The sequence below is a fragment of the Ceratotherium simum genome, chromosome 4 (assembly GCF_057802395.1).
Source record: "Ceratotherium simum simum isolate JZ-2026a chromosome 4, ASM5780239v1, whole genome shotgun sequence".
NCBI classification, from domain to species: domain Eukaryota; kingdom Metazoa; phylum Chordata; class Mammalia; order Perissodactyla; family Rhinocerotidae; genus Ceratotherium; species Ceratotherium simum.
This window is the reverse complement of record NC_141903.1, coordinates 20,830,081-20,847,531: the sequence shown is the minus strand read 5'-3', so window position 1 is coordinate 20,847,531 and position 17,451 is coordinate 20,830,081. Positions and strand designations below refer to the sequence as shown.

The following is a 17,451-nucleotide window of genomic DNA, read 5'->3' as shown; positions in this document are numbered from 1 at the left end:
CCAGTGATTCTAAATGAAGCAGGCAGAACCACCCCAAGCATCTCCATGCAGAAGAAATGGGGTAGCCAGAAGGCCCTAAGGAACAAAAAGAAAACCAGGAGGAGGGATCATCATTTAGTTCAGACACAACCAGATGGAGTCGACAGATACAACTAAAGCAGTGGTCTTAACTTTTTCCGGGTCCTGGGAAAACACACACGCAAACACACACACAAAATTTCCCAGGGTCTATGGACCCTATTGTGTACCTTGATTGATTTTTTCCAGTTGGTATCCACCAACTTTTAGTTGGCACACCGATTTTTCTTTAAGGGAATATCTCTTCCCTGTTGCATGTTTTGGTGAGATTGTCAATCAAGGTGTCCCACCTGGCCCTAGCCAAGGGTGGCCCACGATGCAAGTGAGGCCAATGGAGTAATGTTGCAACAACTGAACAGAGGGGAGCTATTCATCTGTCCTTTGTTCCTGCATGGATTCCCAGAGCTGCCTTTGCCTGTCCTTTCTGAGACCTAGCGGTTCAGATTTCCCGAGACCTGGGTGTTCTGTGCGTTACCCCTCCAACAAATTGTTTTTTTTCTTTTCTTTTCTTTTCTTTTTTGCTTTTCTAAAATTGGACATTGGTTTCTCACTTGCCACAGACCCCTTGAAGCTCAGATTAAGAATCCCTCACCAAAGGCAAGGCGACACCAAACAAGGTTCCTAGAATTGCTCTAACAGTTAAAAGAAAAATGAAAGAACCAAACGGATGCTTCAACTAGTTCAGCCACATTAAAAGCAGAATGCATCTATAGAAAGTCGAGGTCAGGGGACAAAAAAGTTTCCAATGGAAGAGAAATTGAGTCTAAAAAAAAGAATTAAATACATCTATATGTACTCATATGAAAAGAGGCCTAAAATGGAAAAAACAATAAATTTCAGGAAAGTATGTATTTTAAAAATCCCTTTTAATGAAAGAAGTAACAAGAGTACACAGTAGTGCATGCATTGAAAACTACTGGAGAAGCAAATGTCCATTGTTAATGGGGGTTATCTCAGGGGATTGCAGATGTTCACAATGAAAGTTGCATACTTCTGAAAATTGGTTAATTTTTTAAAATAATTGTCATGTATTTATTTTGAAAACTGAAAACCTAATTTGAAACTGCTTTACAAAAGAAGAAATATAGGCCAAGGCCAGCTCAGAAAGCCAAAGGAATCTGCAGGGACCACCCTGGTTTTGGAAGAGGTGACATTTCCCAGCAAGAGAGAGTCACTGAAAAGCGTCTCTAGGGTCACTGAAGAGTCAATTCCAGCTCTAAGTTCTGGGACTCCTGACTCTCAGATTCCCCTCTACCCTCAGAGAGCAATAAGAAGGAAATACCATAAGAACTGCCTCTTGTACTATGCCAAGCCCTTCAACATCCAGCCTTGGACAAGAAGAAAAGAAACCCAATAGGGAAATGCAAAAATAAAGCAAAGGACAAAACCCAGCTTGTGTAGAGAAACTCTCATTCACATGGAAACTTTGGGTCAGTTGCTAACTTGCCAGATTCTGTCTCCCAGCCATTTGTCTCCTTAGCATCTAACCAGCCAAGGATCCAAGGAAGGCGTCACTCATTTGTCTGAAGGAGATACATTGTAAGCCCGAGGACAGTGTCCAAGCTGTTTTGCTCACCAGTATATATCAGTGCTGAATATTTATTCAACAAAAGAATGACTTAACTAATTATTGAATGAATGAATGAGTGAATAAATGAGTTGTTCAGTATACTAGAAGCTCAGAGCATGGTCTGGAGTCAGAGATTGAACTCTCAATTCCAGCTCTGACATTTACTGTCTCTATGGCCATGAGCAAGTTACTTAAACAGAACAATCTACTTCCTCTTCTACCTAACTGCCTTCTCTGAACCTTTGTTTCCTCTTCTGCAAAAACAAGGATAATACACCTACTCGACAGGGCTGTCGTAAGAGTAAAAAATGCATGAAAAGGGCTTACCACAGGGCCTGGCACACAGTGAAGCTCAGCAAAAGTTGGCTACTACCATTACTGCTTATACCGGGGATTATGACGGAAGAACCCAGAAAAACTGATGGAATTTACCTATTTCCCTCTAACTCAGCCCAGCCATTAACTTTCCAGTATATCACTTGAGAGAGGTGAAAAAGCAATTAGCCCATTCTTGCAGTTCATTTCCTGGGTCTGCTTTCACAGACTGCATAATGGACGGGTAGTCAGGGGTTCAGAGTTTAATGGTCCATCCCGGTGCCAGCAGGGAGATGTGAATTTCCCCTCAGGAAATGCACTCCTGGTAAATACACTCTCAGCCTCTTCTGAGTCTTAGGGGCAAAAATCATTCATCCAGTGACATTAAGATGCTGCAAAGAGAGCAATCCAGATTGAGCCTCAGAGGTGTCCACATTCTTGCCAGTTCTCGGCCACATGTCCTCAGAAGGGCGAGCATCTTTCTGCTGCTTCTTATTCTGAGCATCTGCCCCCATCATCGTAGGACTCTCAGAGCCTCAGTGTTGAAAGAGACCTTAGAAATCATTTAGCCAAACTCTTTAGACTGTGGGGTCTGTAAGAGCAGGGGGCACGGTTGCCTTAGTCAAGGCTTCTCCCCAGCTCCCGGAACCTACCAGTCAGGCAGTACACGTTTATTCTGTCAAGAAGTGGATGAATGAGTAAATGAATGAACGAATGAACCTTCTATTTTGTGTAGCAATCTGCCAGATGGCCATTCAGCAGTGGACATCTCCAGTGACAGGGAGCTCCTGAGACCACCCATTCCATTTCTGACCACATATAGTAATTAGAGAAAGTTCTTACATTATACCAAAAACTACCTTTCTGTAACCAGCACCCATTGGCCTCATTCTGTCTTCTGAATCTACCCAGAACAATCTACTTCTTCTTCTACCTAACTACCCTTTCAGGACCAGCAGCATCAGCATCACCTAAGAACTAGTTAAAAGTGCAGATTGTTGGGCCCCACCCCAAACCTTCTGAAGCAGACAGAAACTCCGGGGTTGAGGCCCAACCATCTATAGTAATAACTCTCCGAGTGATTCTGATGCAGAACCACCGCCCTAGACCACAAGTTCTCAACATACTTTTAAGGCAGGTAAACTGCAGAAACATCAAAGTGTCTTGCTACCCAAAAGCACATCCTGGAACATTCTGTGCTTGGGAACCCAGAAAAGTCGCCATCACAATGGTTCACATGTATTTAAGTGTTAAGTCACAACACACCTGTGAGGTAGGTACTAATCCTTTCCCCATTTTGTAATTGAGGACACTGGGAACTCGAGCACGTAACTTGTCCAAGATCTCACGGCACAGTACCAGAGCAGGTTTCAAACCCTGGTCTGTTGGTACTGACCATACTTTTTAAGCCATTTTCTGCTCTGTCTCTCTTGGAAGGTAGAAACATAAAACTAAAGCACTGCCAGGAACCAGTAGTCCAAACCACAATTTGATGATGATAGTGGCCGCAGTTGAGGCCCAACCATCTATAGTAATAACTCTCCGAGTTATTGGGGAAATATGCGATGTCATAAAACGGAGACCATTAGCTCTTAGATGTGAATATATGCAGAGAAGAGCAAGAAGGGCAAGCAATGCAGAGGGCAGGAAAGAAAGGATGGACATGTAAGAATTTCAGGGCTAGTTTTTTTGAAATAACAACCCTTTCCTCAAATGGGACTGCAGATATTAGCCAGAAAGGTCCTTCCTTCTAGAAGCAAAAGGGATGGTGATGTTTCATCACCACCATCTGTGCAATTTTACCGATGGATAAAACTGCTTTCAAAACCTCCCCCGTGCCCCATGCGAGGCCCATCTGTGCCCACATGCCCAGGTGCTGCCTTGGCACTGCTCTTGGGACCAAAGACACTGCTATCCCCTCAGAGAGAGGGCCACAGCGCCACCGAGCAGCCCAGCTGGGCCTACCCGCTCCTTCTCTGACCACATCTTGTTCTCATCTCCTCCCTGACAAGGGGCTGGCTCAGCAGATCGGCAGGAAGCTGTCTCTCACCACTGGAGTGTATTAGGATTTTCAGGAAACGAGTTGTGAGTGATGTACGTCCAGGAAGAGAGAAGGACTGTCCAAGATTTCCCACCCCGCCCCCCTCCTTTTCTGGCTTTGAAGGAAAAGCACTTTCTGTCAAGCGCCTCCCACCCTCCAGGCTCACAAGCCCACAGGCAGGGAGAAATCCTCAAAGATCCTCACGTCTGCTAATAGCAGCCAGCACTGGAATGCTCACTTTGGGTGAAACTAGGTCGCTCAGACCCCAAAGTCCTCAAGCAAAACCTGCATCTTCTGAACCCCACCTGGGAAAACAAGCTGCCTCCCAAATACTGGACAAAAAACATAAGGTCGCCTTCTAGGGAAGGACAATAGAATTGCCTGTGGCGGTCTGGAACTTGTTTGTACACTCAACCAGACCCCAAAAGCACGATGCTGTCTGAAAGAGCCCTGACCCACCTTTCCTAAGGCTCAGAGCCTTTAAACCCAGAACCATCCCTTTAAGGGCCGTTTCCTGTCAGACAAATTTCAAACGCCTCTCTGAGCTTCGGATCTCTAAAACTCCATCTGGGGAGAGAGAGGCAGCAGGACTAAATCTGTATTTTTGATAGTTTTTCCAGGTGATATTTTTTTCAGGCTCTGAGAATTCTCGTTGTCAATTTGATCAATTTTAACATTTTAAATTCTTTTTCCCATTTCTAGCCTCCTAAATCACCCTCCCAAAATCTAAAGACGATACCAGCACGGCACAGAGGGAAAGTCCAGGGCTCCGAAAGCACTGGGTTGAGTGCCAGCTGCACTACTCTCCAGATGACTGTCCTTGCAAACCCTGGAAATGAGGCAAAAGATGACTGCAGTTCCTTTCAATGTCATACAGGAGCACTGTCACATCGTAGGCTCTAGGAGGCCTGTCTACGGTTCTTTGGACTCGATGGGGGGAACCGTAGCTTTGAAAGACTATTTACAATTAACTAGGGCAGCTCCTGCACAACCCTGTAAAATTAGATGTTAACTTGTAAAAACCTAGTAAGATACGATAGAGATGCAAATGATTTCCATCCAGAAGAAAAGATAACGCCCAAGGTTATGGTTTTATTGCCACTAGAATATCAATTAATCAGTTTTGTATCTGATTTAGCAATCTTATCTCAGTATTCCTTTTTCACTATTGAAAAAATACCTATATATATATATATATATATATGTTTCCCCTATCCAATTTTTAAACCAGTTTTATCATCTTGCTGGTTCCCCCATTAATTAGACAAATAAAACTTTGACAACGTTCACTATAAATTTATACGAGATCTGTTTCACTTGAGCCTCCCATTTCCTAGACTGCAAATGAACAGAGTAATAATTACTAGCTCACAGCATCGTTGTGACGATCAAATGAGAAAATACATTCAAATACCAGCTCTGACACTTAGAAGTTCTGTGAACTTGGGCAAGCTGGTTAACCTCTCTGTGCCTCAGTTTTCTCACCTATAAAATGGGGGGAATGATGGAATCTACTTCATAGGGTTGCTGTAAAATGTTAGAACGGTGCCTGACTATGAATAGTTGTCAAATAAAATGAACAAATGTGAAAGAACTCTTTGTAAAGTATAAAGTATTTGTGTCTACAGATACAATTGTTATCATTTTCTCGAGGACTAGCTACGTGCACATGTGGCAAATCTTGATAATTGTTAAACCGAGATAATGGTTTTCTGAGGGTTCATAATACTAATCTCTCTCCTTTGGGATATGTTTGGAAATTCTGATATTAATATTTTTTAACTAGCTAGGTGATACTATGTAAGCCACAAGCTACTCAGCCTCAGCTTCCCTTTCTATCAAATGGAAATAGTGATGCCCAGGACAGGCACGCACTGGGTAGGGTTTCTGAAAAGCAGAGAGTGCAAATCTAATGTAATGGCCAATGCTCACCCATATTTGGGATAAAATAACCAATTCATTAAGTATTGTTTTGTTTTGTTTCAAATAGAGAGAAAGAAAAGGGGAGAAGAGACAGCTTGAGCTGTTGCAAACCAAGATTTCCAGACCAGTGCTCATTCCACCTCTGACTCGAAAGGAATGGAAACAAACCAACATGCCAAAGGCATGGCCCTAAAGCCAAATAAGGGATTGCCAAGTCCAGGGACCCATAGGCAGAGGCCTTCCTTTTTGAGGGAACGGAAAAGCCAAGGAAGAAGGAACTTTAAATGTTGCTCCTAATGTGAAGAGCAGGGATCCCCTCCTACCTCAAGGACTCACTTGTACTAGCACCATCGCTGCCAGAGAACCAGCTACAGAAGCAACACTGTGAAGCAAGATGGCGCCACCCACGCGCCTGGCAAAAAGCCAAAGCTACTCGGCATGTTTTCTTTAACCTTCTATTAAGGAAGCTTCCAAACAATGCACTAAATCAACACTCCTTCTTACAACTGCTTGCCATTACATCTTCTTCCAGTCTCCACCAGACCTGGCACTCTTCCGACCAGCTCCTGGTCCTGTGTTTTGCTTTTAGGCAATATACCAAAGGATGTTTGGATGAGCACTGTTTACTCCTCTGGCCAGCAAGGTCTTTATTTAATCCTCTTCATGCCTCCCTCTTAGCTGCTTTCACAAAGATAAGTAACCTCTCTGTGCAAATAGGGCCGATTTCTTGGGATCAGGGAGCTTAACTGGCAGGGACCTGGGGGGCCCTCAAAATGGCTCACCCAAGAAGAGTTTACGGGTATATTTTACAGTGTCCTAAATAGCCCATAATGGGTATTTACTGGAATTGCATAAGAACAGTTAAGGGAACTGGGGTACTATGTTTACTCTTTCTGAGAAAAATAAAAAGGTGAAAACATTGCCTGACAGCAGCCTCTCTAGCAACGAGCTCTTGGTAAATAACCACAATAACCACAGCGCTTGTTTATCAGATTAACCTAAAGGGAGGGACTAATGCAAGAGATAATGACCATATTGCAGAGATAAACTTTGTGGATAAGACAGGGGGGAAATGAAGAAAAGGAACCTTTAAGATCGCTGGACCTTTGAGAATATGCTTAGAAACAGGGAACTAGGTGGACCACCCTATGAAATAACACAAGCAAACAAAAAGCGGGTGGATGAAGACCACAAAGCAACCTGCCCAAAATGTGGGTGCTTGGTCCCTTTTAGGCTCTGAATAAGTATCCCAGCAACTTTGATAAACCTTGCCCAATGTTAGCATCCTAAAGCACAAGTCAAGAAGGTTGGAACTCGGCAAGCCCACCTAGATTGTCATGGACATCTGTTGTCCCAGGCTCCAGCACCTGTACCACCTTCTTGGGAGAACAGTTCCCCAATGTGCATTTAGAGAAATGTTCCCCTCTCGCTGCACGCTGACCGGAGGCACCTGGGGTCAGTCACGACAAGCCAGGACAATCAGATCTCATTTCTCTGAATTTCAAGATGAGTGACAGCTGGTGCAAACGGCTGGAGCAGAGGCACCCCAGTGGTGGCACCTGAAGGGATTCTGTGAATTCTTAGATCCTGTCCTTTTCAAATCCTAGTTCTTCAGCTTTTCCCTCCTTCTATGTGGTGCCCCGTATCCTTTCCATAAAGTTTTTTTGGAGGGGAGGGGAGTTAGTGTATAAATTGCAGAGTCTACTGCGACAAAAGAATCTCTATACACCACCCTCTGTCTAGTGCCTCCCCCCACTCCACTTTTACAGATGAAGAATCTGAAAAAGAGCAAAAGCAACTTACCCAACATCACAGTTATATGTTGTTTCTAAGCCCATCAGTCTAAATAAACTCGAGTAAGCTAAATGTCAGAGGTAGACAGTCCAAGAGTTAGGCCATCCAGACACCCCCCAGAAGCAGAGAGGAAGGATATTCGTGCAATCTCATCAATAATTGCTTATTAAGCAGCATAATACAGTATAAACTGCGGGGCACATGGTATCGGGAAGACCAAGTTCCTCCTGGCTTGAATTCACCATGTATTTGCTCTGGATCCTTGGCCAAGCTGCAGTACCTCAGGCTCTGTATTTGCAGGTCCACTCACTCATCCCACAAATATTTATGGAGGCCAATCGTGTGCCAAGCACCGTGCTAGGGGATGTGAACAAGGCAAGCACATTTCCTGCCCTCCACCCGGCATCTACCATCACGAAGATTAGAGGTGGCTGAAGGGTGGCAGATTATGCCACCCCAAATAGGTCACTTCAGCATGAGGATCATCTGGAGCTGAAGGCAAGTGAGAAGAAGCAGACACAAGAAAAGCTCCCTATCCTCCCCCTATTTGCCTAAAAGCAGGACATAAGTTTTCAAAGGCATCCCTCCTCCCCTCTCTACCAGGAAGGACAGAGTTAATCACCAGAGACAACTTTAGACCCTATCAGCCTGGAGAAGGCACCAGAGAAATCTACGCAACAAACTTTACTAACTAGCCTTTATCTACCATTTGTTTCCCATATATTTACCTACCCACAGTTTACCGCCTTTAGAAGCCTAAAACTTCTTTCCTTTGTCCTGTCATTCCTCTACAAATTTATTGTTCTTTCTTGAAGATGCTATAGAAGTCTGAATTCTGAGTTACACATGTTTTTCCATATATACATGTATCTCCCATCTACATGTTAATAAAATTCTGTTTGTTTGTTTTTCTCTTGTTAATCTACCTTTTGTTACAGGGTTCCCAGTCGAGAACTTAGAAAGATAGAGGGGAAATTATTTTTTCCTCCCCTACAAGGTTATTTGTGAAAGTGCTCTGCAAACACCAACAGGCCACATAGAAGATAGGTCTTACTATCTTGCCCCTAGAAGCCAAGGCACTGTTTTGTAGCCCACCTTCCTTCCTTCCTTCCTTCCGAGAATTGCTGCAAACCAGTGTTGCAACCACCTTCCCATTTCCCCTAACAAGCTGCCTACACAGCTATGGAGGAGGGGTGCATGTGTACAAGTGTGTGCGCACATTTGTGTGTGTGTGTGTGTGTGTGAGTGTGTGTGTGTTGAGGGCAAGAAAGCAAGGGCGGCCTAGGGATCAGGAACTCAGGATCCTCACTCAACGTTGCTGATCTCCTTTTCCACAGCCATATTCCTATCACCACATAACCGAAAGGCCAGTTTAACCTTTGCATTCTTCCCCAAGTCCCAAATGTACCATCAAGAAGTCAAGAGATAAAGAGCTTCTAGAATACAAGGAGCCTGACATCTCCCCCAACACTTACATCACCTCTTTCTCGAGCACTCCAGTCTCCCTCCAAAGGAATCCCTTTCCTTGACTTGCCCTTCCTTTCCCCAGAAAGGAGTGGGGGTTGGGGAGGACTTAGAAAAAGAAACCATGCTGATATAATGCAGCCATTATAGCCCCTCGGCCCATCTGGACCTCTCTCCAGGGAGACTGATGCAAGAGGAGAAAATGTGGAGGCTGCCAGTTTTCTGCAAATCTGTAACCTCGGGGGAAAAAGGAGGAAAAGGGGGCAGTGGGGCACATGGGAGCTATGGAAGGGACTGGAAAAGAGCCATAAGTACAGAAGTCATAAAGATCCCATTTCTCCTGAACTGGCTGAGGAAAGCCTGGCCCAGCACCACCCACTCAATGATATCATTGTTTACAACAAAAGCGGTTTGAGAACCCCCAGAGATGCCCCCAGTGAGGCCTCAGCTGCTAGAACAGGCAAAGGTCTCACCAGTTCCTGGGAGATCAAGTGCTTAGAATTGTAGATAAGGAGGGAAGACTACGTAAGAGCCCAAATTACAGAGATAACAAGGGTAAGGACAGACTTTGCTTCTGCCAGGCCTTTTAGGGTCATGGAAAGAGTACAGGACACTACTTTTCACAAAGATTTTATCAGTGGATCCCCACCATGATCCTGCAAAGTTGGTGACTGGGGATTATTATCTCCATCTCGTGAGAAAACTAAAGATCTGAAAAAAGAAGTGGCTTGTCCGAGGTCCCATTACAAGCTAAGGACAAACCCAGGAACTGGCACCACTGCCCCACTACGTACTCAAGCAGGAATCTCAGACTGGACCTTGAATCCATTCTTCTCCCTCAGCCCATATTCAACCCATCTCCCAGTCTCCATGATTCCACCTTACAAATATCTCTGTAATCCATCCCCTTCTCTCCATATCAGCTACCTTTTCCCTAAATTAGATCACAATAATTTCTTACTCAGATTATAATAAAGCTTTTGAATGGGTCTTACTACTATTGCTACTTTGCCCCTTCCAATTCATCTTCTACACTTCAGTTGAAGCGGTCCTTCCCAAATGCATTTTGGATGCTGTTGCTATCTGGCTTTTGAAATATTCTTCATCAGCTTCCCATCGCCCTCAAGATAAACACCCAACCCCCTCAGGGAGCCTAAAAGGCACTCACCCCTGCCTACCTGGCCAACTTCTTCTCTCACCACTTACTTCCTGCCTCTCACTCTCTGCTCTACCCAAAAAGAACTTCTTTTTATCTTCAAACGTTACTCTTGCCTTGGGACCTTTGTTCCTGCTGTTTCTGCTGCTTTGAACCCACCTCCCCTTGTATAAACCAACTCTACCATTTGGTCTACCACGACCTACTTCTTCCTTACTTCACTTCATCCTAGAAGCCTTCCCTGACCCCCAATCCAGGGTAGGTTCCCCTCCCCATGCTCCCAGGGTATCCTCTACTTCCCCTATCACAGCATGCCCCACATTGCTCGGTAACACTTTAGTTCTGTCTCCTCCACCATGCTTTAAGCCCCATGACGGCAGAGGCTATGTTTAGCTTGCCATTGCTCTCCTGGGAACACCTAGGACCTAGCCCAATAACTGCCATGTAGTTGGCACTCACATTATTTGTTGAATAAAGGAAGAGAAGGAAAGAAAGACAAGAAGTTAAGAATTCCCAATGAGTAGTCCAGAGCTCAAGCCCAGTACACTAGAGACTCTCATCAGAAAAGCCAGGGACTCTCTAACCCAATACCTACCCCCAGTTGAGTTTGAGGAAGACCTGCAACTTGCCCCAGGGTGCCCAAAAGCCTATTCATTTAGTATTCAAGGTGTCAGCCAAAGGTCAGTATTATACCACTGAGTTCTAAGCAGAAAAAGAGTAAGCTTACTTTCTTAAAATCAAAATATTTCCTAGGTGAAGCGTAAATGCAGTTTCATTCCCAGGACAGAGCCAGTCCAGAGGCCCCAGTATCGGCCTCCTCCTCCCATAGATTTTTTTCCTGGGATAGTCATGCTCCATTGCCCAAGCAAAAAGGTTGGAGAGTAGAAACATCCTCCAACTTCTAGGGAGTCTGGATGAAGAGCTTCAGCACATCCTCGAAGCTAGGGAGAAAATAGAGGTCCAGAAAGTAGGACTTCCAGCGCATCTCCCAAATCCAAATGTATATTCATGAATCCATCCGCATCCTGCCCACCATGCCCTGCTTCTCAGGAGACTCCCCCCTCTTCCCAAGTTGTAAAGAAGCCACCTCTGCCTTGTGCTCAGCCCCTTGCAGCCCATGGCTCCATCCACCAGGCACACCTCCATCCACTCAGCTCAGCACAAATTTCCCTTCAGTGGGGAAGGGCGGGGGAAGAATTTCTTCTCATCCAAGGTGTAGCAAATACAGCCTAGCTTTAAAGTGCACCTCAAGCACCTTTCCTAGAAATACCCCACCTACCTCCCAGACCACATGGTTTTACCTGAGGCAAGAGAGAGCTCAACTCAAAGTCAAAAATAGAAGAATGAAAAATTCAGCTTTAAGCCACTCAAATCCTCAGATAGCCGGAGCCATGGAAGGAAAAGAAAGCCGGTTCCCATTCCCCACATACCACTCTTCTGAATTCAAATGATTTGGCTAGTTGCAATACTGAATTCCTAAGAGATTATTAGCCTTACAGTTTTGGTTCCCCTTGATCCAGACCAAATATTTATATATTAATTTCTCAGTTTGAATTCCTTTCTCATTCTTCCACTCATCTCCCCTCTTTCCCTCATCCAAAGCTCCCCCTCCTTGCTCCTGCAAGACAGAGCTCCAAGTAACCCTCCTTAGGGAAGTTTCTCTATCTCCCAGTCAGAAATTCTCTCTTCCCTCTTGCCTCCTCAGCCCCCTGTGTTCAACTCTCTTATGTAAATTTGCAATCTGCCTTGGATGATGCTGTTTGCATGTTGTCTCTCTCATAGAGAGTAAATTGCCAGAGGGCAAGGATAGTGTGTTTGCATCTACTCCCTACAGCACTTAGCATAGGACTTTACACATAGGTGCTCAATCAATATTTGTTGAAATCAACCTTGTAGAATGGAGACAAGTTAGCTCTGTCTTAAAAGGTAGCAGATCCATCAACTGAAGAATGGATAAACAAAATGTGGTATATCCATACAATGGAACACTATATAGCAATAAAAAGGAATGAAGTACTGACACATGCTATTCAACATGGAAAAAACTCACAAACGTTACGCTAAGTGAAAGAAGCCAGTCACAAAAGACCACATATTATATAATCCCTTTTAGATGAAATATCCAGAATAGGCAAAACTATAGAGACAGAAAGCAGATTAGTGATTGCCTAGAGCTGATGGGGGTGGGAGAGAATGGGGGGTGACTGCTTATATTAGTTTGCTAGGGCTGTCTTAACAAACTACCGCAAACTGAGTGGTTTAGAAAACAAACTTATTATTTCATAGTTCTGGAGGCTAGAAGTCTAAAATCAAGGTGTTGGCAGGGCCATGCTCCCTCTGAAGGACTAGGGAAGGCTCTGTTCCAGGCCTCTCTCCTAGCTTCTGGTATTTCCTTGGCTTGTGGCAGCATAACTCAAATCTTCACAAGGCATTCTCCTTGTGTGCATGTCTATGTCCAATTTCCCCTTTTTATAAGGACACCAGTCATACTGGAGAAGGGGCCCACCCTACGCCAGCATGATCTCACCTTAACTAATTATATCCACAATGACTCTATGTCCAAATAAGGTCACTCTCAGGTACTGGGGATTAGAAATTCAACATACGAATTCTGGGGACACATTCAACCCCTAACACTATTGATGGCTTCTTTCTGGGGTGATGAAAATGTTCAAAAATTAGAATATGGTGGGGTTGCACAACTTTGTAAATACACTAAAAAACATTGAAGTGTATACTTTAAATGGATGAACTGTACGGTATGTAAGTTACATCTCAATATAGCTGTTAAAAAAAAGAAGGCAGGAGAGTTTGGGTTTAAAGCGTCTGCCCAAGCTTGACAATCAACCCATTGGTGAGAGAGTGTGAAAACAAGTTCTCTCAACAAGGGTGGCAGGATATAACTTACAGAGAAGCCAAAGGCAACATGCCTTTATCTATCCATGTGTTCCACCTAAACCCTCTTTGACCCAGTGATTCACAACTAGAAGGTGATCCTCTAGAATTACCTTCCAAAGAAGGTGTTTGAACACAAGGGTGTTCATGACAGCACTGTCTGTAAAAATGAAAAAAAAAAAAAGCGGAAAGAGCTTGAATGCCCATCAACATAGGGTGATTAAATTAATCGAGGCATCTTGATTATTACTGAATCTGGATGACAGGTATATGGGGATTCACGATATGATCCTCTCTACCTCTGCATGCATTTGATAATTTTTCATTAGAAGAAATTTTAAAAGTTAAAATTTTTAACTTTTAACAGTCATTAAAAATGATCCAATAAATTTACATGGAAATGTATCTATAATATACTCTCATAGTCTGCTGTATGAATGTAAAAGGGTACAGCCTTTGGAGAGGAATCTGTGGAGTGGGAGGTATAATTTGTCAAAATTTAAAACATTTTAAACATATATGCTATGTGACCTTGCAACTCTACTTCTGGGTATCAATCCTACAGAAATACTTGCAAATGTGCTTAAAGATTACGTATAAGCCTATTACTGCAGCATTATTTGTAACAACAAGAAATTGGAAACCTAACTGTCCATTAATAGAGAAATTAATAAATTTTGGTCCATCCATTCAATGGAATCCTACGTCACCATTAAAAAGAATGAAATAGGTCTATAAATGTGCTAATGTGGAAAGATACTGAAGATAAATAATGAAAAAGCAAATTGTAGAATAGCATATAAAGTATGATCTTATTTACTTTAAAACTCTATAACTTGTGTAATTTTTTTCTAGCATTGTATTATCAAAGTTTTCAAACGTTCCTAAAAGTTCTTGTGTAAATTTTTTTAAATGATTTGAGGATTGCCTGCTATATTTCCAAGTGAAAAAAAAATGTTATAAACTGAGGATACAGTATACACGTAGGGTTAAAAAAAAAATCTATGTAAAATAGTATGTTCATGGTAAATGCTCACTCACTGGATGCAAACTATGGTTATCTTAAGGTAAACAGCCTGTTGGTAAAGGCATCCTCAAACTCAAGAATCAACCCCAACTTCCTCCAAGTGCACAGCTTCCCTTCACTCCAACAAGGGTCGATCCGAGGCCAGCAGGGCAGCTGACAGCTTCCTCCCATTCATTTTACCCCATGCTCCTGTTGAAGGGCCGCCAGGAGAAATAAGCCTGAGACAAAAGAAAACTGTGGACATCCTTCCTGGCTACACAGGCAGCCCTGGCTGTGGGTCCCTGGAAGGAGATAGAGCCGGAACTGGTGAACAACCTCCAAGCTCCTTATCGGACAGTTCGGGGCCTTGCCAAGGGAGGGGCTGGGCACTGATTCTGCAGGCCCAGAAAAGAGGTACAGTTTGGCCGACTGGAGAACCCTGCAAAGCTGTGTTCTTGAGATACAGTTAGGTCAAACTGGGCACAGCTGGAGAGCAGAAGTGAGTTTCCTCCCAGGGGCAATGGGTTTTAAGGCCAAGTCTTCTTAATTACATTTGGAAACCAACTCAGGGGAATTCCCTCTTACTTCATTCTTAAATGTTTTTCCGACCCTGCAAAATACAAATAATAGCGACTATTTATTGGGCTCTCACAGTGCGCCAGGCACCATGTAAGTTCTTTAAGAGCATTACATGATCGAATTCACGTGACATCCGACAAGGTGGCCACTATTATTAGCTCATCATGTGGATGAGGAAACTGAGACTTGCAAAGGTGGAGCAATTTGCCAAAGCTTACATCACTAGCGGGGGCAAGGAGCCAGGCTCTGCATCCAACCTGCGTGGATTACACCACTACAGTACACGGGAATCCAAATTTGAACCAGGGCCCAGGAAGGCAGAAGAGAAGGGAAGGAGGAGTGCAGAAAAATGGAGAAGTGATGCCAGTGCTAACCAAGGAAGAGCATCCTGAGCAGGGACAGGGCATCTGAGAGGCAATTTAAGGCCACAGCTAAGAGGCTGGGCTTGGGAGTCAAAGAGATCTAGCTTCATGTCCTGGCTCTGCCCTCCCCACCTAGGTGACCTTGAGCAAGTCAGAGTGCTCCATGCCTCGGGGTTCCCATCTGCCAAACAGAGCTAATACAGGTACCTATATCTCATAGCGTTGTTGTGACGATTCAAATAGATGAAGCATGTAGAGACTGCAGAACAGAGCCTGCTACATAGGCATCTACATTGTACCTACTACCGTGATTGTTGACATCGTTAATATCTGACCATCATTCCTCAGCTAGAAGTTACCTGAAGGCAGACTGAGCATCAGAGAACATGACCCAGAACTTAGGAAATGCTGATAACCACAAACTATTTCTCAATATGTTTTTCTCTTGTCATTTTCATACTTGAAGACAGTCACAGGGGCCACATGCAATTCTTTGCATCACCAAGACACTTTAGAAAACATTTGTTCCTGACTTTGCACTAATGAAAGTTAGCATGTATTGAAAACATGCTTGCTATGTGCCAGGCATTGTACTAACCACATCATAATACATTATCACTAAACCTCACAAACCCTGTGTATTTATCTCCTATGGCTGCTGTGTAACAAATTACCACAAATTGGTTTATTAAAACAACAGAAAGTTATTTTCCCACAGTTCTGGAGGCCAGAAGAAGGAAATCGACATTGCTGAGCCAAAAGCAAAGTGTCAGCAAGGCTGCACTCCCTCTGCGAGATTCCATTCCTTGCCTCTTCCGGCTTCCGGTGGCTGCCTGCATTCCTTGGCTTGTGGGTGCATCACTCCAATCTCTCCCTCTGTGATTACATTGCCTTCTCCTCTTCTGTCTAGGAGAAAATCTCCCTCTGCCTCCCTCTTAAAAATATACTTGTGATTGCATTTAGAGCCAACCCAGATAATCCAGGATAATCTCCCCTTCTCAAGATCCTTAACTTAGTCACACTTACAAAGATTCTTTTTTTGCCATATAAAGTAGCATGGTCTCACATTCCAGATATTATTGTGGATATCTTGGGTGGCGGGGTGGGCACATTCTTCAGCCTACCCTACCCTGCAATGAAGGTATTAATGTCTATTTTCCATGCAGGCAGTAGAAAGAGGCAAACCTGAGTTTGACTCCTGGCTCCGCCTGATATTGGGTAAATTACCTGAATTCCTCACAGTTGAGTTTCCTCATTTATAAAATGTAAATAACAATAATATCTCCTTCAAAGGGTTGCCATGAGGATTAAATAAGACAGTATGTGAAGTGCCTTTGCACAGTGACTGGCTCTCAGTAAAAACTCACTAAGGGGTGAGTACTATTGTAAATATAGATGAAGAGATAACATCCAGAAGGCAAGTGACTTGCCGAAGGCCACCTAACCAGGAAGTGTCAGTACCTGTAACTGAACCTGGGTCTCTGGCACCAGAGCCCAAGCCTGTCCTACCGTATGGATTACGGTGTTTCGGGCCTATGTACTCACAGTCTTCAGAATCAACATGTCTAGGTTATTTCAATTCCCGATGCTCCCTGATACTCTCTTCAGGCAACCATTTAGCTGCATCCCTTCAGATCACCACTCGTAATTACTAGGCTGACTTTACGCAATGGACTCTAAGAAAGCAATGTCATGTTTCCAATGATTTAGAAGTAACGGAGACCCTGCTTATGCAGGGGTGGGGTTGAGAATTTGTACAAAGATCACATCAGATTGGCTGGCAATCCATCTGGTCTGCAACTCCAGGGGTTCTGGAAACATGAGAATTGTAAATGAAATCAGTCTCAGTCTACAAAGCTACAACTGGAAACTACATCTCAGACAGGACCACGAGGTCTCTCTCTGGGGCAAGGCACCGAGCACAGCGCTTGGAATTCAAATTCACTTATGCCTTCACTGCCTCAGTCAGTGCAGCGGGGTTAATTCAGTTCCTGATACTTCAAAAAAATGTTTGAAGAAAATTTCAGACACTCACAAGCAGCTCTCATCAAATTCTGGTGTCTCCACCCAGCCATCCAACCGTTTCCTCGGCACCAGTCTCCTTGGGTTATAAAATCTCAGCTGCAGGGAGCAGGGAGCCCAGCTGTGTGCCGAGTTTGGAAAAACATTTTGAATACTTTAGATCTGCCAAATACTTGGTTAAAGAGTGACATCCTCTAATTTCTTAAGCCATGTGTATTTTAAGTGAAATGTAATCCATATGTCTGT

The 17,451-nt window shown here is 43.8% G+C and overlaps 1 protein-coding gene across 4 annotated transcripts in view; it reads right to left on the bottom strand.

Moving 5' to 3' along the window:
* The window catches only part of ADAM19 (ADAM metallopeptidase domain 19), an 80,268-nt gene that overhangs the window by 49,653 nt on the left and 13,164 nt on the right, over positions 1 to 17,451 (bottom strand). The window lies entirely within an intron of this gene.